This window comes from Halichoeres trimaculatus, unplaced genomic scaffold, assembly GCF_033239565.1.
Source record: "Halichoeres trimaculatus isolate MK-OKI-2021-1 unplaced genomic scaffold, fHalTri1.1 fHalTri1_scaffold_23, whole genome shotgun sequence".
In the NCBI taxonomy this organism is placed as follows: Eukaryota; Metazoa; Chordata; class Actinopteri; order Labriformes; family Labridae; genus Halichoeres; species Halichoeres trimaculatus.
Genome location: NW_027437201.1, coordinates 6,419,168 through 6,446,340, shown reverse-complemented (window position 1 = coordinate 6,446,340; position 27,173 = coordinate 6,419,168).

Below are 27,173 nucleotides of genomic sequence, written 5' to 3'. Positions count from 1 at the left end.
TTTGCCTTTTTTCATACAGTCAGTGAGATAGAAAAGTTAATAAAGTAAAGACATTACAGTCAGGTGTAATTGGATGCTTTTATGGAAAAAGATAGCTAAAATCGTACATGAGGAGTATTGTTGAGGGAATATCTCCACGGGTCCGATGGCACTGCACAGTGACAGACAACTGGGATCTAGACAGTTTTTCAGGATTTGAGTCACAAACTGGTGTCTTAACTACCGTTACTTTTTAAAAGTGGGAACGGAGAAGCAGAGTGTGCATGAGCAGTAAGTGAGAGGAGCATATTGATAGAAGAGAAACCGAAACTCAACTATGACCACAGATATGAGGTGCTGTAGGAAAAATATCTAAACCTTCTAATATACTGTATATCCAGACTCATCAGACCAGGCAATGTTTTTCCAATCTTCTATTGTCCAGTTTTGGTGTTGCTGTGTGAATTGTAGCCTCAGTTCCCTGTTCTTAGCTGACAGGAGGGTCACCTGGTGTGGTCTTCTGCTGCTGTAGCCCATCTGCCTCAAGGTTGGACGTGTTGTGTGTTCAGAGATGCTCTTCTGCAGACCTCGGTTGTAACCAGTGGTTATTTGAGTTACTGTTGCCTTTCTATCAGCTCCAACCAGTCTGTCCATTCTCCTCTGACCTCTGGCATCAACAAGGCATTTTGTCCCACAGAACTGCCGCTCACTGGATATTTTCTCTTTTTGGGACCATTCTTTGTAAACCCTAGATATGGTTGTTGGTTAAAATCCCCGTAGATCAGCAGTTTCTGAAATACTCAGACCAGCCTGTCTGGCACCAACAACCATGCCATGTTCAAAGTGTAGGAAATCACCTTTCTTCTCCATTCTGAAGCTCGGTTTGAACTGCAGCAGATCATTTTGACTATGTCTACATGCCTAAATGCATTGAGTTGCTGCCATTTGATTGGCTGATTAGAAATGTATAAGTACTTACTTATAAAAGACATATGTAAATAGCTCTCCCTGTAAATACTGTAAAAATACCAAATTATTCCAAATAAATGTGACTTATAGTCCAGCGCAGCTACCCCCCCCCCCCCCCCCCCCCCCCCCCCCCCCCCCCCCTTTCATGGTGCCCTTTTTGGCTGATGCAACTTACTCCCAATTCACACATACTCTGTACATGCTATGGTCTGTCAGTGCAGCAGTTTTTGATAATCATCCATTCACACTGGAACTATTCACAGAGCGGAGTACCATGCAGGAATCACACCCTTGACAATATACTTGTGTGGTAATTAATTAGTGTGTTAAACTCAACTCGTCCTCCTAGAACTTCAGCACCTTCACCCCATACCGGATCCTTTCTGCTGGTCTACAGGGATGAGATTCATGATCAGGAAACAGAACATGCTGTTTTATTTTGAAATGACAGGATCCTCTGATTGTTTTTTGCGTTCAGTGGTGCGCACAGAGTATGCAAGAATCAAGGGTTATACTCCAGAGCAAATTATAGCCCTTAAAAAAAACATGATCTTGGTCCATTTAGGCAATAGCAGACAGGTTCGTGAGGGTTTATTCTCCTGGAACTCTCAGCTTCAGAAAATATTATGATGTAAACATAATCCTAAGTGTTCCTCCACCTACCTGCTATTTTCCAGGATCGGTGTAATAACTAGCATCCTTTTACCCTGATTACCTTGCTGTGGATGGCTTTTCACTCAAAAACAGCGCTCCAGTTTCACAGCAGGGGAAAGCATTGGCAGGAAGATACTTCCAGGGTACAAAAAAGGACAAAATACCTCCTGTCCTGAGCATCCTTCATGTCAACACATCATAATCAAATAAAATCAATTTGCTGATGAGAGAAAGAGACTGCCAAAATAATACAACCCAGGATGCATTGCAGGACTAGAAAGATATCTATGTTTCAGCGATCTCTCCCTCAGAGACCGTTTTGATTTAAGAACATTCCTATTTCAGGACCTTTAAATGTTAAGTAAAGAAACATTATGAGGGGAAGCCTGGATGGAAAGCTGTGTGTGTAGATGTGAATGCATGCGTATTAGAGGATTGAGGAGAGTGTGTGTGCGAGATAGATTTGGACACACACCTCTGCGCACACCTAAGTGTATCTAGCCAAATGTTTTTATATGGTTCCATGACGGGGGAGAGAGTGCGCCTAACAAAGGAGACTATTTCTATGGGGCCGGTCAGTGCAGGAGTGCTGGACTCATAATGACATAGAAAACAAACAGTGGTGAATGGGCGCATGGTCCCTCCGAAACCACAGGGCCCTTAACGGGAAGAGCTTGTCCAGCAGAGCACAGCCCGGCTCCAGCACTACAGGAAGACCCAGGCGCCAAGGAGTTAAAGTACACCGACTCAGTGTGTGTGCGTGTGTGAGACATGTAGAGAAGATCAGCTGCGTTTGCACAAGTTCGAAGAGAACATAAGGACACTCTTATGCAGACGTGACACCAAAATAGTTAGTGATGCCTGGTGATGCACGGCTAAAAGGTTACAACATATATATTATCATACAAACGCACACATTCACACTCTCTGTCACGGTATTCACACGGTCACGGGGGGAGACATCCCAATCAACCACCAGCAAAAATATTATTCTGCCATTCACTGTCGCAGGTGTGATTGATGATGCCGAGGGAAGGCCAGACTTCAGCAGCTTATGGAGCTCATGTAGAATAACAACGCCCAGACAAATCTCATATTGGACTTAGATTGCTGGGTGCATGTGCAAGTGAACTTCCAAAAAGAATATTCAAGCTTTTATCAAGTTACTTTCTCAGTGATTATTTATTTTCTGAAACGACAGGGAAATCCCCTATCATAGCTGAGCCTGGTTTCAGAGCTAATCTGCAAGTTTGTGTCTCTCAAAGCAGTTTGAATGCACAAACTTTGCTTAAAGTAAAGCTATCATTACGACTGTCATTGAAATATAAGGTGTGGTATTTTACAGCATTATCTAAAAATGGAAACTATGAGGAACTAAAGAAACAGAAGAAACCTCTAGTTCTCCTGCATTGTGAGATATCAAGAGAAATTTTGCAACCAGTTACCAGATGGCATCTGTTTTGTTTGATTTTAATTGCTGACTAACCATGGTAGTTATTCTGGCCTTTTAATTATTTAACTTAATGTATTTCATTTGTTTTATTGTTTTTACACATCCCTGTATTAGCCACATAGACCGTATGAAACATGTCACTCGTCTGTTTCCATAACAGTAAAATGAAGCCAATTAATGGATGAAGCCATATCAAATATGACACAGGTTTTGAGCTTCAGCTATAGGGCGCCTGTCAGTCACATGAGCTGAGCTGAGTCTCTGATTGGACAATCAGATGATCCCTATATTTTCACAACTGCAGCTAGAAATTTTTTTTTACCCCTGTACAATGTGTACTGATAGCAAAATTAGCATTTCAGACCCAAGCCATTTTTTTTATCCAGGCTGTAAAAAGTTTTTTAATGGCGAAAAAGTCTGGGTTTTTGTGTATGTAACCTTCGGTCTTTCTGCAGTCAGCCTCAGGCAGATCCTCGATGAATGACAACTTTTAGCACTTCTGTATTGGGTTCATTTTTCTAAACCAGATGTTGCCCTTTGTGAATTTTGTGTATGCTCTTGGCATCAGTGTAAGTGTGTGTCACCTTCAGTTCAGAAACCTTTAAATAAAAGATGATGACAACAAAGATGAAAAAATTGAGTTTTATTGTTATTTCTTAATTTGACTAATTTCTTTGCTGTATTGTAAAGTTAATTTTTTTGTAGAGCTGGGACAATATGCTATTCTTACAATTTGACTCTATTACAATTTTTGGGGTGCCAATTTGATTTAAACTGTGATTCTTTGATATTTACGATTTTTAGTTTGCTTTTTTTTTTTAACACCGGACTTTGTGTTATAGACAAATGATGGTGATAATGTCTACAGACTATAACAGAAGCCATATTGGCATAAAATGCACATCACGTGAGACAGAGAGAAACATTTCACCCTCTGCTGCAGTCCAGTTTATAAAATAAGGCTTAAATGTTGAATTTGAATTTGGAAAAAAAAAAAAAGAAAAAAAAAGATTTTTTTACAAAAAAATCCTGATTGATATGGTCAAACAAAAAAAATCCCATTAAATCATATATCAATATTTTCTTGCCACCTCTAGTTTTTTTGACCACGAAAATTGTGCAAATAACAGTTTAAATTACTTTTTCTAGCCCTAATGTAAACAGCACAAAAGCGATAAATATATCTAAAATATAATAGAGCTATAAATAAAGTGCATACAAACTTTGGTGGCAGAATTATTCCAACCAAAGTTCCTTCATCTGTCCCAACAAATCACTCAAGTTTTCTGTCCTCACATAATCCTCTGATTCATCTTGTGACACTTCGCAAGGGCCTGGCAGGAACGTTGTGGACCACTGAATCTATCTGTGCTTAAAAACAAGAGGTTCAACTCAAGCGGTAACCCCCAACCCAAAAATATGAAGGGTTTGCAGAACTGTTTGCATATAAAGTTGGCTGTAGAAATACAGGAAACCACATAGACACCATGCCAAAAATAGAAGTTTTTTAAGATATATAAAATTTGATATGATTTTCTTATGTCCATGTGATTTCATAGTGTTTTCATTTTTTTTTTTTTTTCCAAAAAATGCAATAAATCTTTGTTCATGTTGTAATTATGTGGTATTGTGTGTAGAATTCCGGGGAAAAAATGAATTCAATCATTTCTGGAATGAGGCTGAAAAAAAACAAAATGTGGAAAACGTGAAGCCAGTGAATACTTTCCGTATGCACTGTCACTGAAAATGACACTTATCCTAACACCAGTCAGTTTGTTCATTTTTGCACCATTTAATTTAATAGCCTATTTATTGTACTGTTTCTTAGTAATAATATATCAGAGTCCAAATCTGTTGTTATGTGATGTTTTTGAGAGTTTTGTTGTTATTATTTATTTATTTTCGTTGTTAGGCAGGTTAAAAACAGTAAGCAGTAAAAAACAGCAAACGGTCTTGTGTGGGTGGTGGTTTCTAAACAACAGATGCACGTGGATCCGCTGACATGTGTTTCTCTCCTGCTCATATCCCACTCTGTTGGCCCACACAGATGTTTCAGAGATGCTGAATTTAGTTTTACGGCTCAGTTTTATTTATTTTTGTACTACGTCTGGAAGAGACATCGATTTTCCACCTTGTGAGATTTAGTGAAGACATTCTGAGGGACAGTCCTCCTCTTAGCCTGTTGCTATTTTGACTTCTTCTGTTTCTGCCTGTCAACATGCAGTAGCAAATGCAAAGCTTCTTTAAAAGTTTCTAATGCTTAACTAGTACCACGTTCATGTGTATTGCAAATAATGTTGTTACCTTATGTAAGACCACCTCATCACAAACTTAGCCCTTTGAACCACTCCTGAATTGCAGTGTTACCTGAATGATACAAGTCAGTAGGTCTCCTCCCTCTACAATTTATCAAACAATCCAGAGATCCAAATAGTGCTCAATTCATGTCTTTTTGACTGCCTCTTTTGCTCCTCACATTAAGGAGTTGGTAAAACTGCTAAAACTGAAGCTTGATTTTTATATCAGGATCAAGCCCAGTCTGTCTTTTGAATCTAAAGAGAGAGCACACGTCAGTGTTAGACTATGGTGATGTTTCGTACATGCACATGTCATCTCAGAGCTTACATGCTATAGGCAAGGGGTCACCAACTTCTGCTTTTTTAAAATAACAATAATGATAATAATATCAGTAGTGGAAGTAGTAGTAATCACATGTGAAAAAATTGCTCACGTGTCAATATTGATTATTCCAAACTTATTTTTAATGATATGCGCCATAATGTCGGTAGGAAACATATATACATTTCTGGAAGGAGCCCTATCCTGACCAGTGCTGTTTTTTGGAACATGCCTCGTGGACGCCTGAAGTGGTTCTTGCAGGAGCCCAGGTGCCTCCAGACACCGCGTTGGTGACCCCTGCTCTGGACACAGTATATCATGGAGCACCGGGATTCATCACTAACTTTAAATCCCTCACTGTTTGTTGTATGGTCGTGTGGGATGGTCCTGTAGACTGTATAACTAATGCACGTTGTCTCGCCGACGTCACCAGTCTGTTTCTGAAATGGATTTTTGAAGTAAATCAGCTGTCTGGGCCATATTGGAAGTCAGTCACGTGACCTGAGCTGTGCCTCTGATTGGGGGAGCTTGGGATATAGAAACAAATTCACCCTCATATAGTATGTGCAAAAAGTGAGATTCGCGACTTGGACAGGAGACGTTTTTTAAACCAGGCTGTAAATAGGCTAATTTCTTGCTTTGAAAACAGCTTTTTTTTGGCTTGTTGTGTGTGTGCAACTTCCTGTACTTCCGGAGCCAGCCTCAAGCAGACACTCGAGAAACAGCAGATTTTAGCACTTCCGCACTGTCTCATGTTCTAAGACCGGAGGTTGCCGCTTGTATAGTCTTCGTTGATCACTCGTAGACAATAAAAATTGGTACATTCTTGTCTACAAGGTTATTCTTGGCTATCTGCCGTCAGACATACATCTTTTAGGAAAGGACAGGAACCTACAGTGTTAGTTCCCAGGATCTTTATTTGCTGTCCATCCCAATTGTGAGAACTGCGAAAAAAGGCAACAAAAAAGTGTTGAAACTCACTGAACTAATCTCATTGGACACTTTTCAAAGCAAGTTGCAAGACTTGACAGCAGACACATCTGGATGGTAAATAGCTGCTGCTTCAAATGTTGTGATTCTGTTATGGGCTACCTTGCATTGTGTTGTATGGCTGTTTTAACATACGTCTGAAACCCTGTTCACTGCTGCTGTCTTGGCCAGGACACTCTTAAAAAAGAGATTTTCAATCTCAATGAGGTTATATCTCCTGGTTAAATAACGGTTAAATAAAAAAATAAGACAGAATATGACAACTCTTTCATTAGCTGCTTCTTTAAATTTGGGCAAAAACACTGAAATTTAAGGGAAATGACCTGCACAGAAACACAAGCAGGTAGTTTCTCCGTGTTACTGATCAGGGTTAAGCTAACTTGATGCTCACGGCTTAAGCTAAAATGCTGAGAAACATTTTTCACCATGACACCTCTCTGGGGTGTCTGGAGGTGCACATGTGCTGACCGCAGCAGCTCCCCCACTTAGTTTTATTACACGGGGTCGTAACGTTCTTCCTTGTGTTGTTCTACTGGCATATTTTGTTTTCTCTAAAGTAATACATAACGCTGCCAAAGACTAATTGGCATGGTAACATATCCACCAACTGAGCTCCGGTTGAGTCTCTGTGTTTCTGAAAGTGTGAGTGAACTCCAGGAATGAACCAGCCAAGAGAGACAGACAGGTTGCTTTGGCAGAATGTCTAGTTCATGCCCTCAGAAACCGCAAGTAGCCGAGATATACTGGCAGTTCCTGAGCATTATGGGAAACTGTGCTGGCAATAAACTGAAAAAAAGGGAAATCTGAGATGAGGTGTCTGAGATTTTTCATGACTAGTCTGCAGCATGAATCTCCAGTCCAAAATCAAACATTTAACCGGCTGTGTATCAGATATGCGACTGAGACGGAGGAACACACACTGAGGCCTTGCGTGGAAAATCTTTAGTCTTTTGATTGATATTGTCTCCAAGGCTAAACACGCTTCAACAAGGAGTTCACCTTTACCCCCTTCTGTTTTTATGGATCTCCTTAATAACAGCAGATCTGGCTCGCTGGCCAATGAAATGTGGCCTTATTCAGAGGGAAGTTGATGATGATGAGCTCCATTCATTCTATATGTGTTGACATATTTGCAGCGGTAACCATCAATAACTCACTCCCCTGTGTGTTGTGTCTGTATGCATTAGTGTGTGCAGCCAGTTTGTCTCCGACTCCGTTGATCATGGCTCCACAGAACCAGCCAACATAATGTCCATGGCAGCAAGCAGTGTGTAAAGTTGGTTGTTACTTTAGCATTTGATGAGACTGCTTTAAGCAACTGTGTGCAACAAGTTACCAGCTTTGAACTGAAAAAACTTTTCATAAAGTTACTTAAAGCCAGGGTCTGCGGGGATCTTTGTTACTCAGCATGCAAACTGGGCTCCTCCTCCTTGGATCAGTGCCAGCGGCAGCACATACCCACAGCCTCTGATTGTGACTGATTAGATTCACTAGCCTAGCAACCGCCTGCAGTATCTACGTGAGAGAGACTCAAGAACTTTGCACCTGACTTGGCATGTTAGCACAAGCTAATCACGGGTATTGAACCTTTACCGAGGCCTGTATGCATGAAAAGCCATTAGCAGGGAAAAACGGACTGTTTGTACTAATGCCAAAAAAAAAAAAAAAAAATTGATGAGTGGTATGCATGAGCCAGGTTAACGTGAGTGTTAAGTTTAATGGAGGTAGATACCATCATTACAGGCGCTAACAGCAGGATTACAGCGCCTGTTCGGATGTTTACAAGTGGACATCATGCAATGCATCAATGTTTAAGACGAAATATGGAATGACAGTGGACAATTCTTTAGAAAGGTGGCGATGATTAGCAATACAGCAAATTTAGATTTGGGAGACACATTTTTCAGTGAACAGATGAGATAAGGAAGACAATCGAAGTCTCAACCCAGCGAGACTCGCTGCCGTCAGTTTAACAAGTTTGATTCGCTCGGAGTTCATAAACCGTTTTGAGAGTTATTCATCGAGGTACTGGGGCATTGCTGCAGCTTTTACATTGCTCATTTTATTATTGAGGTTTTCTACTGTGCGCTCAGAAACACCACACACATCTACTCTGTTCAAGATCATCAAACTTTCTCTATCTCTTTGTTTACCTGATTGATTCAGGGTTAACAGCTGTTCATCCATGTATATTCTTGTAATGAAATGTCCATTTTTCTCCTCTGAAAAGAATTTTTCTTTGTCTTTGTTCAGTCACACTGTTCGCTTGGTTTATTGCTGTTTATGAGTGGTCGACATTCGCAGTTTGACTCTGTTTGATGGGGTTTTCCAGGAGGTTCCCCTTAGTTATAACATAATCTGCACCTGCGTCTCTTTCATGGTGTAATTAGTTAACTGGCTGATTATTTGCAGATGTGCATGCAGCTAACATGGGCCCTGGTTAGCAGAAAGCCAACTAGCATCGCTCTTCGTTCCGTGCTGCTCTCCAAGTGCCTGAAAGTGAGGAAAAAGCTTTATCTGTTTGGCGTTTTGTTTCACTTTAGTTGTATCTTTCTTTTCTCTGTGATATCGTAGCCACTTGTGATAGCTTCCACTCGCTAGCCAACACCCAAAGTGACTTACACACTGGGCGCACAGTAATTGGCTGATGTAGGTCTCCTCTCTGCCTTGAAACATCCTTACACAAACAAAACACTAACACACAGGCTGAGGAGAGGGTTGGAGGCAGACACAGACACTGACACAGTTGTTTGGAGGCCCATAAGTGAGGATTGAGAAAGATAATACTTGTAAAAGTTGAAATTAATAACAATCACATATATTATTGCAGTGCTCTATGAGGCCTCATTGTGTCAACATGGTTGTAACTTGTAGATATCAATGAAAGAAAAGGGAATGGAAAATAAACGTTTTATCAAAGTTTGAAGACGCTGATCTTCAAAACTTTGGCGCAACTCTCCACATGTGTGTTTTCTGTGACACTTCCTAGGATCTTGAAAGCATTAGGACAGATTCCTCACCCCTGCTGCTATGAAGCCTCATGTTCCTCCATCCCCTTTGATTTGGTTCTGGCTCTAATAAGCTTGATTTGGAGAGGAATAACTGAGGTCATCCTGTGAACTTGAACTGGATCCACTGATACTGTTTAGATAGCTGCACAGTAGGCCTTGAGAGAGATAAAATGGAGCTGAGCATCACTTTTTAATTTACGCTTACTAAGCAACTGCTGTCCTTTGGCTCAGATCTCAAGGAGAAGGAAAAATTTACGACTGTAACATGTATTTCTACAATGAATTCTCAGAACCAGTGCTGCTGTGTTTGTTTCTTTAACCCCTCCAAAAGCCATTTTCTGGTTTTGTCAGCAACAACCTAACATCCATAACAACCATGGCTTAAACAACAAACTGGTTTCAGTGTCAAAGGTTTTCTTGCATTTCACTTGGTTTGAAAAGAAAACAAAGTTCCTGCCACCAACAATGGCTAACACAATCATTTCATCCTTAGACCATTAACACCCTGAAATGTGTTAACAAAGGTTTGGATCCAGATTCTTTTCATCTGCCAGCATTTATTAGACTCTTAACACATGTTCTTTCAAGTGTTGGAAAACTGAGAAAGATTTAGAGTTTGGGGAAGCAGCACATGACTAAAGGTTGGACAACACACCCCTGGAACATTTTCATTCTCATATAAACCATAGGACATTGTACTCGTACCACTCAATAGATGACACACTTACTTAATCTGGAAACATATTCCTCAAACTGTGTTTCAGTGGAAAAACTGTCTGAAGTTCTAATCAGTAACATATGTTGTGTTGTGCATTTTGTTATCCTTCATTTTTTCTTTGTAGGGAAGTGTATGTCACGCTCAATCTTTCCCCAAAAAGATTCTTCCAAAAGCAACTAAAACTAGTAATTCTCAGGCTGCAGTCTTGACTCTGAGCCCAAAAGGCCACAGCTCATGTTCAAAGTCTTTGTTCTCTCCAGGATGTTCCTGCTCCGAGCTGCTAGTTGGACCACTCAGCCAAAACTTTAAGCCGCTGTGACATTTACTGGCAATGCAAAGCAGCAGCCCTGCGTGAGGTATCGTAGATACCCACATGTGTGATCCCACCGAGCATGAAATATGCTCCCACTGCTACTTGTTGTCTTTTGATCACAATATATTATGAAGCGTCTTGCGTTGACCCTGACTTCTGACACACTGGGAGCTAAAACTGAGATTATGGGAAGATGTTTTAATGCCGTCCCTTGAAGATTGCCTAATACTCAGCTGACTAGTTGATAGTTACAGCAGAAAGATTAAGGAGAGGCTTTTTTGACAAGGATTTTCAGGAATTCGTTGAATTTATTTGCCTATTGTAAGTTCCCAAATGGAGCGAGGCGAACAGGTTTACTCCTTTAAAAAAAAAAAAATTTCACACCGTAAAGCATTTAGCATCGGGCTTCAGTTGAAGTTTAATTGTGATACCCTTCAAGGCACTGACAGATAAACTTTTAAAATATATTGAGCAAATATTAGCATGTCCAGCTAACCGGCTTAGTTAGCTGGGCATGCTAGTACTTTCTTAACATAGGTTATCTTTCTACACATGGTTCTTGGGACCACTTCATGGAAGACCATAACTATTCTAGATTCACCCTTCAAGGCACTGACAGATAAACTTTTAAAATATATTGAGCAAATATTAGCATGTCCAGCTAACTGGCTTAGTTAGCTGGGCATGCTAGTACTTTCTTAACATAGGTTATCTTTCTACACATGGTTCTTGGGACCACTTCATGGAAGACCATAACAATTCTAGATTCACTTAGAGAGACAGCCCCCCCCCCCCCCCCCAAAAAAAAAGATAAAAATAAATAAATAAATAAATAAAATATAATGAATAAATAAATAAAAATAATAAAACTAAAAATATTTAAACAAAAAAAAAAAAAAGAAAGAAAAGACAAGAACTCCTCTAAATTACTTGTCCTTAGCTTCTCTCTGGGAATTTTCATGATTGGCCTGCTTGATGGAAATTTTTTGGAAACAGTCTCTTTGCTCTGAGCACTTGGGACACATTTGAACACACTGATCGCACACTAAGGAAGAATAAACTAAGTGAGACAAGATTATGTAAAAGAGGTGGTCTTGACTTTAAACCCTGGTGTAGTTCCTGTAGTGGACAAGCTAACATTTGACCTTTTCATCAGGTGACCTTCAGCAAATAGCCTTTAGTATGCTTTCAATGTAGGGTCTCCAGGATTTTTCCTAAATAAACACAGTGTCACCTTTTTAAGGAATAATCCTGCTTAGTAATTTCCTCTAGGCCTCTTTACATTTGTGTCAGTGTCTGTGTCTGCCTCCAAGCGCCAAACAGATAAAGTTTTTTTCCTCAATGAGGGTGAAGCTTGATTTTCAATCACTTTTGGACACTTAGAGAGCAGCTGAGGATGAAGAGTGGTGAGAGTTGTAATGTGTCAAAACCAGTGATTAGCTGGTGCTAACATGCCAAGTCAGGGGCACGTCTCTCAAGTCTCTCCCACGTAGAAACGCAATGCAATAGGTGTTTGGTGGTTGGTGGTTGCTGGGCTAGTGAGTGTGCTCACGTAGTCATGGTCAGAGGCAGTGGGTCTGTGCTGCCACTGGCACTGAGCCAAGGAGGAGGAGCCCAGTTTGAATAGAATAGAATAGAATAGAATAGAAAATACTTTATTTATCCCCGAGGGGAAATTCAGGAGTCACCGCAGCATTTAAGAAAACAAAAGTAAGAAAGAGTATAGAAAGTGCAAAAAAAGTCCATAAGAAATTAGATGACAACATCCCGTCCACCACTCGTCCACCGCTCTCCAGCCCAGCCAGTCTCCACCTCCACAGGGTCCAGGACTGAGCCTCCCCAAGAAGTCTGTTCAGTCTCTGTCTCCTGGATCCTGTCTGCACACAGCAGGCGAAGCTCCTCCAATGTGGCGCCGGCGTCCGATGTCAGCTCCGTCAGCCACGTCCGTGAACAGCACGATGCCACTGGGTTAGCACAGCTAGCTCGTCCATCCCCCGGGGCTAGATCCCACGTTCCCAACAACGATGGATGGAAGGACAGGTCCACGTCGTCACCTCCCAGCTCACATCCGAGAACCAGCACGTCGTCCTCACCTCCTCCTCCTCAGCTCGAGGGAAATCATCAAGCCCTACACTAGTTAGCATTGACATGCTACAGGCTGCTAACAGCTAATTTTGCATGTAAACAATGCAGCCGTGGTTACATGTAGGATCTCCAGACAAACACAGGAGAAAAGTAGTAAAAAATATCGCCGAAGCCACAAAAAGTTTGATGTCCGTGACCGACAATGAACCATACAAAGTGATGATCCACTCCCAATACAAAGATGACGAAAAAGAGACAAAGAAAATTACAAGAAACGGACAAAGACGAGAGAGCTGCTGCAACAGGCAGCTACTTGGGTAGCGCCTAGCAACGGAAAAAGTTGTGAATGTTGTGTTTACTAACAAGTAACAAAAATTCCTGCAGACTCTACCCTTAACATTATCTGGCAGAAAGTAGGGATCTACTCTTTAATCCAAAACACCAAAAACAGCGGCTTCTGCTTTAAAAGTGCAACTAGTACGTACGGCTCTAGTTCACCAATGCTAGGGGAAAATGAGGGTGATGACATAAGGACAGTGTTTATGCTTTGGTCCATTTTGCACAATTGCAATGTGAACACAAAATAACCATAGGGGAAAAAAAATCAGTATACCTCTTTCTTTTCTTTTTATGTATCTGAGATGAAACAAAGAAAATGTGCAATAGGTGTGAACACAGCCTGATATAACAACCTTAGTTTAGTACCACTTACCCAGTGCTGGAGCTCTCACCCTCTTGTCCTTTGGCCACAGAACCCCAGATGTAGCAATGGACGGAGGGAAAAATATAACAGTCCGGGTAGCTGTGATGAGTCACCAACTTAATGGACCATGGTATGAAACCTGATATGGGCAGCATCTGTCTTCAGAGGGCAGTTTACTGAAAACATTGTCATTACTACAACCTGAAGCCTCCCAGGCCAGGACCTCATGCAGTGAACTGTGTGCCAAGAAAGCAAAGAGAGGAGAGGGATAGGGCAGGCTTAACATGATACAATCAGAGATGGAGACAGTCCAATTTCAGACAGCGAGAGCAGGGAGGAGAAAGACGGAGCAGTTCAGAGTCTTTGTTGTTTCTGGAAAGACCAAGATACTTGCATCATAGCAGCTCTCCAAGAATAATGTCAAAACCTGATGACTCAAAGAGAAAATAAAGAGTTGATGAAAATAAAACTCAGTTTGTCTTGCCTGGTGAGGATTCAAGCTTGCGGGCAAGATGTACAAATGTATTTTAGAAAACCAAATTGTTTTTGAGTTATTATCTTGTTTCTGTGTTTCTCTAAATAATAATTTGCTGCAATGTCAAACTGACAGTCAGAATAATACATAGACAGAGTGATGAAGTCTCAATATGCTCCTCCCTCCTGGCATATCCTCCTGAAATTTTTATTCGTCACCCTGCTTAACTCAGATTCTCTACTGTACAATGGTAAAAGGCTGCGCTATGCTGTCCACTTCATATACAGCCTATGAGTCAGATGGTTCACAAAAATCGAATGCCTGAAATAGACCAGATATGTTGCGCTGCGTCTTGACTGCGTTTGTCAGTGAAGACGAGTTCCTGCATTTCCCCCTCCATTGATAAGTCTCTCTTCATTCATGTTGGGCTGTAAAACCTCAAACCTGTTGACTCCTGGTCCCAACGCTGAATTTATGTGTCACAGCTCCGCGTCTGTCAAAAATAGGTTGGCTGCGTATTACCTGCAACACGACGGAGCAACAACGCAGACGTACCGCAACTGAGCAGATCCTGTGTAACTTGACACATTTATTTGAATGAAACTATTTGATCAGTTTGATGTAACAGAATGGAGACTCACTGCAGATGCATCTGGTGCATTTTTGTTGCAACCCTAAACAGCCCTCCACTGGAAAAAGAACTCTGTTGGTAATGTTTGGTTTATGATACTTCCTTTAAAGCAGAGGTCACCAACCGTCAATCACAATCGACCGGTCGATCTTTGAAGCTTCCACGGTAGATCTTTAAAAGGGGGGGGGGGGGGGGGGCAGGCAGGGGACATTTATCTTATTTAACTTCACTCTCCTCTTTAAGAAGTTTAAGTGGTTATAATTCATACATCTGGAAAACTGGAAAAACTTTGCCTGTCACCAAATTGCAGCTGCGGAGGGTGCGCTCCGCTTTGCACTGAGAATAGACCAGGTTGGAGCTGGCAAGCTTTCAGTGCACTTTCTGCGCTGTTTTTTGCACGAAATTGTCACTGCGCCAACATGAATCTGCCGACTCCTCCCCTTGGTGCGCCGTCAACTCCCCCTGGCGCACTGTCACGCCCATCTCTGCGCAGACAGTCTACCAAATTGTACACAGTGCACAGTGGTGCACCGCACAAATTATCACTACGCGGGGTGCACTTGGCTTGCGCCCCCTGCGCTGCGCCACAAAATTAGAGCCCAGTGTGTTTTCCATTTTTCCTCAAGCTAATAGGTAGATCTTCCATTCATGCTGGTTGGGTTTAGAGATCTTGGGACTTAAAAAGCCTGGTGACCACTGCTTTACAGGAAGGTTTGGTTCCCTGTAGCACCCCTTCTGTGTAGAGTTTGCATATCCTCCACATGCATGCCCTGATTCCCTTGTGGTACTCCAGCTTCCTTCCAAAAACACACTCATCAGGTTGATTGGTCGCTGTAAAATTGCTCTTAGGTGTGAGTGTGACTGTAAATGGTTGATAGTGTCGAAGTGCTAGCCCTGTTATAGGCTGGCCATCTGTCCACGGTGTATCCTGCCTTGTAACCAGTGACAGCCAGGATAGGCTCTGAAGAGAAGAGTGTTTACATAATGGATGCATGGTGATGTCTACTTGTGGCTAATATTAAAAGAAGTAGGGCCTTGCAAGGTCAAAGAGCAAAGTTACCACTGGATTTACTGCTGATACTAGTGTGTAAAAACATCAGGACAAAAGAACTGAACTACGTGCATTCTTGTGTTATTCATCAGTAGCATCTATTGAGACACTAGAGCAAAAATCGTGACACAACAGCTTAACAGGTGAACAACTGAATGTGACTATTTGTCTTGAAAAAAGTTGAACAGTTGCACAAAAAAAGTAGTGGAGTAAAAATAAAAAATGCCCCCAGTTTTTCTGCTTCTACAATAAATGTAGGCTACGGCAGAACCCATGTCTTTATGACAGTGGTTGATAAAGCTTCTCAGAAGTGTTTTTTCACCTCCTTCTTTCCATGTAGGGAAAGAAGGAGAAAGAAGGGAAATTTGTTATCGTAAAATTGTTTCTAACCTTTTCTTTTTCTCCCAGCAGATGTGGACTGGACAAGTATGTTGTTTACTACTGTGTCCTTTGTTTGCAAGTGAACTTTCCTTTGGCATATCAGTGATGTTGAACAGACAAAGAAGGACTGGTTGTTTGGCAAAGATATTATAACAAAAAGCAACCGACTCTGACTAAAAACAAATGCTCTCACTTCTTCCACTTTGGTGCACCGGGTGGTAAAAAGTGAGCCCAACTTTTTCCTGCCCCAAATTTTCAAGGACACCCATGGGAGCTTGATGTCAGAGTCTTTGCAGCCGTCTGCTGCCACATTGGCATTATCATCCTCCATAAAAGCTGGGCCTATATATCTTTCTTTCATCTATTTTTATTCCCTTCAATGCATTATCAGATATTGTCTCATTTTCCTGCCCACCTGCTTAAGCTGCAGCAGATGTCTTGCCTGTAGAACCAGTGCAGAGCGCAGACAGCTTGGATTCAATGCAAATAATTTAATGACTGCCAAAGCTGAAAACCACCTTTTTTTCTCATTACCAGAGCAGCACGGGCACATGTTCCTTGCTCTTATGTAAAATGGCAAAGTATGCACTTAATTTTCTGTTTTTACTTACTTTTATTCTTCCTTATTTTACCTCCCTCTTGTTTTCCTTCCCTCTTTTTTCCATCTTATTCTTCCTGTCTCACCACAGCCTTTCTGTTTTTGGCTCGCGCAGCTCACATTAGACAAGCCAGGATTTACACACACAGGAAAGATAAGAGGACATTTTTACAACATGGCCACTATTTTAGAGGTGTGTATAAGAGTCAAAGAACCATTTTTAGACTGCAGACATGGCTGGAAAATTGGTGTAAGCTACTAAAAACTAGGTTGTAACATTTTAGAGCCTCATAGCTTTTCACGGAAACACCTCCCGATACAGAAAATATACCTTATTAATCATAGAGCTATTAGCACAACTTTCAGTATCCAGGCAGGGAAACTCATACTCAAACAAAGCTCCATAAAGTCACAGGGATTCTGCAGAAGTCTGTGCAACCCAGACTCAAACTGTTGGTGAAAATGATTCAGTAATTACAAGACATTACAGAAACTAATCAGTGGTGTTTTTGAACAGGAATACAGCCAGTGTTGTTCACTGTAACTTAAAAGAAAGAAGGCAAGTGGCTTTATTTTTGAGTTCACCCTCTTCATAGTACACCCTGATCACATTCACCTAGCTCACACTGGAGGCATGGAGCACACTGAGAAAGTTACCAGAGATGTTGCCACTCATTCAACAAGGTGCTGGAAACATTCCTCAGAGAGTTTGGTCCATATTGACATGATAGCATCACACAGTTGCTGCAGATTTGTCGGCTGAACATTCATGATGAGAATCTCCTGTTCCACCACATCCCAAAAGTGCTCTATTGGATTGAGATCTGGGGACTGTGGAGGAGATTTGAAAACAGGGAACTCATTGTCATGTTGAAGAAACCAGTCTGAGATGATTCCAGCTTTATGACATGGAGCGTTATCCTGCTGGAAGTAGCCATCAGAAGATGGTACACTGTGCTCATAAAGGGATGGACATGGTCAGCAACAATACTCAGGTAGGCTGTGGACTTTAAACCAGGCTCAGTTGGTACTAAGGGGCCCAAAGTGAGCCAAGAAAATATCCCCCACACCATTACACCACCAGCAGCAGCAGCCTGAACCATTGATACAAGGCAGGATGGATCCATGCTTTCATGTTGTTGACGCCAAATTCTGACCCTACCATCTGAATGTGGAGCAGAAATCCAGACTCATCAGACCAGGCAACGTTTTTCCAATCTTCTATTGTCCAGTTTTGGTGTTGCTGTGTGAATTGTAGCCTCAGTTTCCTGTTCTTAGCTGACAGGAGGGTCACCCGGTGTGCTCTTCTGCTGCTGTAGCCCATCTGCCTCAAGGTTGGACGTGTTGTGCGTTCAGAGATGCTCTTCTGCAGACCTCGGTTGTAACCAGTGGTTATTTGAGTTACTGTTGCCTTTCTATCAGCTCCAACCAGACTGTCCATTCTCCTCTGGCATTTTGTCCCACAGAACTGCCGCTCACTGGATATTTTCTCTTTTTGGGACCTTTCTCTGTAAACCCTAGAGATGGTTGATGGTTAAAATCCCAGTAGATCAGCAGTTTTTGAAATACTCAGACCAGCCCGTCTGGCACCAACAACCATGCCACGTTCAAAGTCTCTTAAATCACCTTTTTTCCCCATTCTGATGCTCGCTTTGAACTACAGCAGATCATCTTGACCATGTCTACATGCCTAAATGCACTGAGTTTCTGCCATGTGATTGGCTGATTAGAAATTTGCTTTAACGAGCAGTTGGACAGGTGTGCCTGATAAAGTGGCCGGTGAGTGGATATACAAACAGGAAACCACTTTTGATGGATGACACCAAATTCATATAAGCTTACAGTTGACTCTGGTACAAAGCATCAAATACTAACATTCATGTTTAATACTGTGCCGTCCTGTTGTAGGATAAATGGAATAAATCAATGGACTCATGTGTGTTACACAACCCCAGTTTGAATAACAATCTTTTAGCTAATGTGTTTTGGTATCAGTCAGGCAGGAGTTTCTCTGGGGTTTAGCGTACTTGTCAGTGACCCGCTGTATGCTAACGATGTCAGTGGGACACAGAGGCCACTGTGCAGCAGCAGCACACTGGCCTGTTGTGACTGTGGCTGGTTGAACAGAGGCCCTGTATGCTCCTTCATGAGTGGCACGTGTCTCCCTCTCTCTCTGGTTCTAAATATAGCAACAACAATGGCACCGGGAAACGTCAGTTTAGAAAAAACTGACCTCAGATGATATCAGTTTACAGCTTATGAATAAGTCTAAGAAAAATGTTGTTTTCTATTGATGGTAGAAAGGTTGAAGACTAAGGACGACTGTTAGCTGAGGCAATGTTCATCCACTCAAGTTTGTTTTTTTTTCTCTTTCCCTTTCTCAGTGAATTTCTCTCTATAGGTGTAGATGCTGGTAGGAGGTTAGTACATATCATCTGAGAACTTTCCTACACTCACATGAAACTTTACAGTTGTTCTAAGGTCACACTTAGCATCTTTTCCCACAATTTTTTTAAAGATCCTGACTTTACTTGACTTTTCTAACTGATAGAGGTAAAATCATTTCATTCAGCTGTGCCCTTTCAGGTGTGTATTATTTTTTTCATGACAACAAAAGTCTATCTCTGTCTCTTTCTATCATTTTAAAATTTGATTCTGACATTAAACTTTAAATGAGCAAATAATTTTCACAGAGAACACAAGATTGGCCAGTGGACAGGAATTTAGCTTTGATTTGAAGCATAAGGAAAACTTTTTACGTCCCCAAGACAAGACGAGTCACTGTAATCTGTTCTAGCACTTAACAACAACATCAACACACTTCTAAGCCTGATGCTGACATAGGCTGTATATAGAGTGGACAGCATGGCTCCACCATTTACCATTGTACGGTTTTGAAGCCAAAATACTACCGTCACAGGCACAGCCATTGGTAGCAGTTGTGCATCCAGAGTCTGCGCAGTAGAGACTGTGAGGGATTCTGGGAGATTCTGAGTGGAGCTGGGTAACAAAAATAATATAATTTGTTTTTCTTTTGAGAGTCTAATCACTTCTCGACTCTAACTCCCAACATATTTTACAATCCCTGGAAAAAATACACAAGAACGGCAGCTGTCAATTATCGTAAAACCTTGTTTTTAACTTTGTCTCACTAATGAAAACAAAACTTTTCAGAAAAAAGAGGACTTGAATACAAGGCAGCCAAATAATATCTTCAAATCACCACACAAAAAAAGACGTGAGAAAAATTTCTACGAGGTGTATTAATTTTTTTAAGTTTGACCACAGCCCATCTGGAATGACTGGAGAGCCGGATTTTTTTTTACCTATACTGCAGCCAGTCACCAGGGGGAGCAGTTTTTGTGGTGACCTCACTTCGAGCCGAGCAAGATGACATCCATTTTTTTTTTTTTTAACAGTCTAAAAAAGGCTTGGTGCGGCTTATGCCTGGTCTTACACAGATAAAGGTGGAGCGTTTGCATCCCAACAGCTTTGGCTGGATTTTACATCACCAGCTATACCAGTATTAGAACAATGTAACAGGAAGCATTGGTATGCTAACAGAAGTATTCAAAGAAATAAAAGGAACATTAGTTGCTTGCCAAAGTAACATCACTTTAATCTGTAATTTGTTACTTTTTAATGGAACTAAGTATTCATATTTAGTGATTTTTCAGCCCTTTCGTGCCTGTCAAAAAAAGAGACTAGCAAAAAAAATCTAGCAACTTTTCTGGAATTTGGGCACACTGGCGTGAAAGCATGTATTCAGCTTCAAGCAACAAGGACAAGCAGCAGGTGCTGGAGATCAATACATACTTTCACGCCAGTGTGCCCAAACTCCAGAAAAGTTGCTAGACTTTTTTTGCTTGTCTCTTTTTCTTCTCGATTTCTCGATTCTTGTTTTTTTTTTTTTTTTTTTTCTTTTAATTTCAAATTATGAATCCTCCTCCTTGGTTCAGCCTCGGGAATGGCAAAATTGACCTAAAAAAAATAAAATAAACAAAAAACAAGAATCGACAAAAGAAAGTACATTCATACTTGTGAAAATATTTATGGGTTTTTTTGTTGTTTTGTTTTTGTTTTTGATTTTTACACACTTTCAGCCCCTCTCATGACCTTATTCCTCTCTCCTACTGTGTACATGACAATAACATGCAAATGGCTTGTCATGCAAATCATTCTATGATGTCATTTAATCACTTTTAACAAATTCTGGGACAGCCAATTGTGACTTTCCTTAATAAGGAGTTGGCAACACTGGCACTTAATACATGTAAGTACATTGTAATACACCTTTTAAATGTGTAAGTATTGTTAGATGCTACTTCTATATCTGGTGAGTTATTTTATTGCAGCTCTTTTATTTAACAAGCTGGATTTATTTACACTCCAGCCCTGTGGGTAACTCCCGGCCCTCCCCGGCCTTTTAAGCACCTTGTTATCTCTGTTAGCTGTGTTTTGCCAAGAGAGTGAGAGCTGGATGCTGTATGGGCGTCTTGTTCCATGTGTTTGCTTTTCACCACTGGAGTGGGGAGAAGATGGATGAGTCTTTCAGCGGTGATAACTCTGGTTTTTTGCAACCATTAGCTACCAAGCAGGCAAACATCCCCTGTGATCCCTCTTCATCTCAAATCGACTGGAAAATCTAAGATTGTAGAGCTGTCAGGAGTGACCACTTCTATATTCAGTCCAACCATGATGGACAACCTGGGTTCAGACCCAGGAGTCTCGGTGCCTCTTGGTGGTGTTGGCCTTCTTTTTCTACTGTACACACAGATACACACACGCACGCACGCACACACAGAAATGAAGCAGTGTTCCTAGATCTGTCAGAGCAAATTTGTGCGAGTGCTTTGCCAGAAACACAAGGATTTGGACAACTGGAGAAACTGTGTCCAAGTAAACACGCCTGCTTACATGTAAACTCATCAGCACTCACAATGTGTTCCAAATAATCCTGCCGAATGTTTAGAGATGAAGTGGAGGAAAATGCTTTGCAATGGTGCAGAGAGTCATCGGGTTTAGGTTGCCGATTGTATACGTTTGCGTCATGGTTCCCAGACCACGGCACTGCACACGTCATCAACTATAAGAGCTGGAATATTTCCTTTAAACAGTCATGGGAATCTTAATATTCACAATCCTGCTTTCTGATTATCCTTATTCTGCTAAGCTTGTTATTCTTGCACAACAGCCAAACATTAAACACTTTAGCCTCTTGATTAGAGCTGAATGCTCCATCAGGCTGATCAGACAAGCCTGTAAAAAACAGTAAAACATGTGGTTGTACTCCAAAGGGATGTTAATCGGGCTGATAAACTTCAATAAACAGCCTCCTTAACGTCTGACTGCCTAAACATCAAAATAAGGAAACAAAAAATTGCAACACATGCACAGTTATATTTATATGTGGGTAAAAAGTCTCTAACATGATTTTCACTCTCGTTTTAAAACCCCTCATTAAACTCAAGATTAGAGGTTAGGAGAGCCTTAAGTTGGTGTCTGACAGCTTCAATTTTAGGCTTCCAGACTGAGACAGAAAAGCTGAGTAAAAAATAAAAATAAAAGGCTCTATTTACTTACATCATATTGGCAAACAGTGGCACTGACTTGCTGACTTTTTAATACTAAATCAAAAGAGGCTACTTACTTCAGTATTTTAACTCTACCTTTAAAAAAAAAAAGCAAACCTCACAGAATAGCTGAACAGCAACATTTTTAGAACAAAATAAACATAAAGCTTAAACCATGAAGACACATCAAAAAATTAAGTTATTATTAATGTTAAACAGACCGACTTCGAGCCTGGTCAATCCAAATTTGAAGGCTGAAGTCTGCTATTCAAGCATCCAGCCTGCCTGCAGGTGCACCTGGTTATCCTGATTCATGTTTCACCAAAAACACACCTATTGATAATCGAAGCCGACACTAACCTATCTGACTCTAATGTAGTGTGACACAACTTAAGTCACTTCAAGGTGCTTTGAGTACATAAAAACTGTTTCCCAGAAGCACTATCACCTGCTGTTGTAAGGGCATGTCTTTTGCCCAGGTTGGTGTTTGAGTTTCTTTCAAAGCAAATGAATGGAGATCCAGTCCTTCTTAACTCTAACTACTTTGTTCAACACAACTTTTTATAGGATGAAACGTCACAAGTTAATGTATTTATAGTTGCCACTGTTTGAAATGTGAAAACAAAGCAAATTTTGTAAACTCGATTTGAATCATAGTTTGATGTACCACACTATATTTAGTGCTACTCACAGCTTGGTATTCTGAGACATGTTCGCAATGTGGAACGTTAGTGAATCCTGGTTATTTCATATCAGAGCTCATCTACCAACTCCAACCTCACCAAGCAGAGCTAACATAAACTCACTCTTTATTTTATTAATAGACTCAAGTTGGAACAGACCACTGCAGAATAACTGCTGCATGTGGGTTGGGATGAATGTCAGCACTAACAGCTTAGCCCATGTGTTTTACCCTTCTGTAGAGCTTTCTTCTGCTCTGTCAATTTTCTTTGCCAGTGTTTTCTATAAGAATATAATAGGATATTCTTTTATTGTTCCCCAATGGGGAAGGTTTTTTTTTTTTTTTTTTTTTTTTTTTTTTTTGTCACAGCAGCTCACAGAAAAGTGCAATAAATGCAATAATAACAAGAAATTGGATAATAAGAAGAATATGAAATTATAAATTTGAAGGAATAGAGAAAGTAGTAAAACATGATATTTACATATAAACATAAAGACAAATAAGTATAAGATCAGCACTGAACGATAAACTATGAGTACAGGGAGGATTTGCCAAAGGCCTGTATTTTTTAGTGTTGGACGGCATGAGGTGAGAGTTCAGACAAAATCCAAGATATTGATGTCAGCAGATAGAACGCAGGTTTTTCTTCACCTTACTTTGTTGGTGGTATTTTCATGTAGTCAAAGATTACAATCAGGCATATTAATATAAGTTTAAGGAATACTATCTTAAGATTGCTTTAGAAATCCTTGCAGGTCCTCCAAATAGGATCCAATGGATGGTTTAAAATGAATATCACTGTGAGATCATTATGGTAGAAAGTTTAATACATATATACATATATTTTTTAATTTAACAGTTGATTTTTGGCACAGGGATTTTGTCTTGTCATATGTTTCAAAGCATGGCTAATGTATAGTTTTGACAAAAAAACTCAAAGAACTCAAAGAATAAAATAAAATAAAATAGAAATACAAAAGCTGTCCTTTAAAAGACAGTAATTTATTTCCATAGCTTGAAATCACATCCTAGAATATATCTTGAGTTCGGTGTATAAATAGAGCAAGTCTAGATTGTACTGGGTGACTTTACTCAAAGTAATCCTCAGTCATTTCCTTAATTTTGATACTTGCAACTTTTCTTCAAAATGTTGCTTTTGCTCTCAAACAAGGTAAGATTTAATTGATTGGTGGAGATGATGTGTATAGGGTATGGTGTAACTCAATGTGCTACATTATGTGATACCAGTCGACCACTATACCATCATCAATTTGTACCTGACCTTACAGCTAACAGATAAAGTGCTCATCTATTTGAGGCTCCTTTACAAAAATGTTGAGGACCTCATGTGCTATAGTACCCATTACTGCATATTTTAAGAGCTTAGTGGTAGGTAAAGCCCAATAAACAAATATTTGGTGTGTCCCGGCAAACATTTTCCCCTGTGTTTAATCGGCAGTGAGAACAGCAAACCTGTGTAGGTGTCCTTCAGAGAATCTCACTGCTACATAAACACTTGTGGTGGAAAGTGTTTACTCGAATCTCCAGCCGACGTGTGCACAGGCGTCCACGGAGCAGTTTAAATGTGTTGGTTGCATGGCCAATTTGACCCTCTTGAGAACTTGTGGTGAGTGTGTGTGTTTGTAACATATCTAACACAAACACGAGGTGAAAAAGCAGCTGGAAATTAGAGGAGATTGGAACGGCCAAGATTCCCCTCCCTCCTTTCTGAAAGTGTCTTTTGTATGCTCTATGAAAAGGGTAAATGCTGGTATGACACCGAAACACACATATAGATATTTCTCATGTAGGGCCAAAGCAGATTACTGGTAAAAGGTGCAATTTGTGAATTTAAATAATGCTTACTGCAAATCAAGCACAAACCTCAAAAGACAGCACTAATAATAAAACTAATAATATATATATTAAAAAATAAATAAATAAATAAATAAAAAAAAAAAAAAAAAAAAAATAATAATAATAATAATAATAATAATAATAATAATAATAATAATAATAATAAAACCAAAAATATTTACAAAAATAAAACAAAAAAATATATAAAAGATTGAAAATCCTGACTGAGATACTGTCATATACTTGCAGGAAAAAAAAGAAAGAAAGAAAAATAAAGAAAATTTAAAACAGCCTTTAATGTAAATGAGAAACTAAAGTATTGTATTCCTTGCAGGATGTCTGCTTGAGGAAAACAACCTTATAGAGCTACTGTGTGCACTGTTGGATGTGGACATTCAGAGGAACATGAGGGGCCCTGATTCTCATGAGACCATCCTTTGCGTGCTAATGTGCTCTCATGTCTGTAAGGAAACATGTAAAAGAACATGTGGGCAGTCATATGTATTACATTGCTTAAGGAACTTCCTTAATGACAATCATAACTTAAACCCTAACCTCAAACCACAAGCCAGACTTCTCCACAGACCTCTGTCATTGTGTGGAGGATAGTTCCTACACAGAAAATAAAAACCATTGTTATCCAGATGAGTTATTTATAAAAGGAGGTCTATGTGATATGTGTCTGTTTGAACAAGACGGCTAATGTAAACCTCACAACCTGAGGCAGAATTTTTGTTAGTTGCTGTCTAAATATAGATGTTCATGTCTCCCTGCTGGAGTTACAATTACCTTCACTTTACAACATTACAGCTTGCTTTTCTATATATATAAAAACAAACAAACAAACAAACAAATAAAAAAAAGAAAAATATTGAATGGTTTGATAAGTGGCTGTGCTTTCATCAGCACTTGAGTGTAGGGCTGCAACTAACGGTTATTTTAGTAATCGGTTACTCTGACGATTACATTTACAATTAATCAATGATTTGGGGTAGAAAAAGGATGACAATGCATAATTGTAAAAATCACAAAACCAAACGTGTTGTTATTTTAGTTGATGACTATTGTTTGCTTAAAGATATATACAAAGAAACAACATGTTTGAACATAATTAAACCGACCAGATGCTACATTTATAAAGTATAAAAAGTGATATGAATGTATTGTCACGTAAAGAATCAATAGTTTGGGCAAAATAATAGAAAATACATGGTTATGTCATCAGATTAAGAACTCAGTGGGCCAAAAAGGCAAATAAATAAATATGTGTCCTCAATCTTTTCACCTGCAGGTCAAACAGTTCACCCCCTCTGCCCTACTATTATCTGTAGCAGCTAACGCTAATGCTAACATTGGTTTAATAAACTGCTCGTGGTTTTCAAACAGGGTGACGATTTTGTAAAAAGACTAAACAAGTCCAAAAAGACATACCACGCATTTCATCACATATAAAAGGAGTGTATGTGGGATTTTGTAGTTCCTCACCTCGTTGTTGAGCTCCCCGGCTCCTCATCGATAAGCCCAACATGTTTGTGCTATGAGTGCTGGATCATTGCAGTCATACTGCCGTGCCATCCAAGGTCATTTTTGTCAGTCAACACGCTGTGTGCTTTTACTCAGCATGAAATACTCCTAAACTCAGAAATAATTTAGACCAACGGCTTCTCCAGCTCTGCCATTGTTTGCGTGTTTACTTGTTTCCCCCACCTGCCCATGTAATCTACATTCCAGTCCAGTGGGTGGCGGTAATGCACCTTCAGCTGCTGAATAATGCGACAAAAAGGAAGAAGACAAATAAACTGAAAAGAAACTAATACAGGAATGGTGCAGCACAGTGCATCGATTATTGAAAAACTTTGTCAACGCTTTTACTAATAGATTTCATCCATTCATTGTTGAAGCCCTACTTGAGTGTACGTCTTTAAGGCACAGAGTGTGAAACATGAATATTTAGTGATATTTACCTGATAGATTCTAGCAAGGGCGTAGGTTTGCATAGGGACGGTAGGGACATAACACTACCAACTTTTCAGGAGGCACAAATTGTCCCCACCAACTTTTAAGCAACTTTTTGCATTATATAATGAGTTCAGTTGTATAGGGAATTTAGATTGTCTTCCCATATGTTGTAAGGATAGAATTGACCCTACCGTTATTAAGTGAACTATTTGCATAATGTTCAGACTTAAATTTACCCCTTTTCACTCGCTGAATGAGCCGGTCCATTTTTTTTCCCTCAAACGCACGTTAGATTGGCTAATGACTCCCCCCCCACCGACACACACACACGCACACGCACACTCACTCAGCCCCGACAGAAATACGTGTCGACAACATGCCGCGACAACATGTCGCAGAGGAGGGATATTAAAAGTTTTTTTCGGCCAGCAGCAGCCACTGTAAGTAATGTAAGTAATGTAAAAAGACGTCA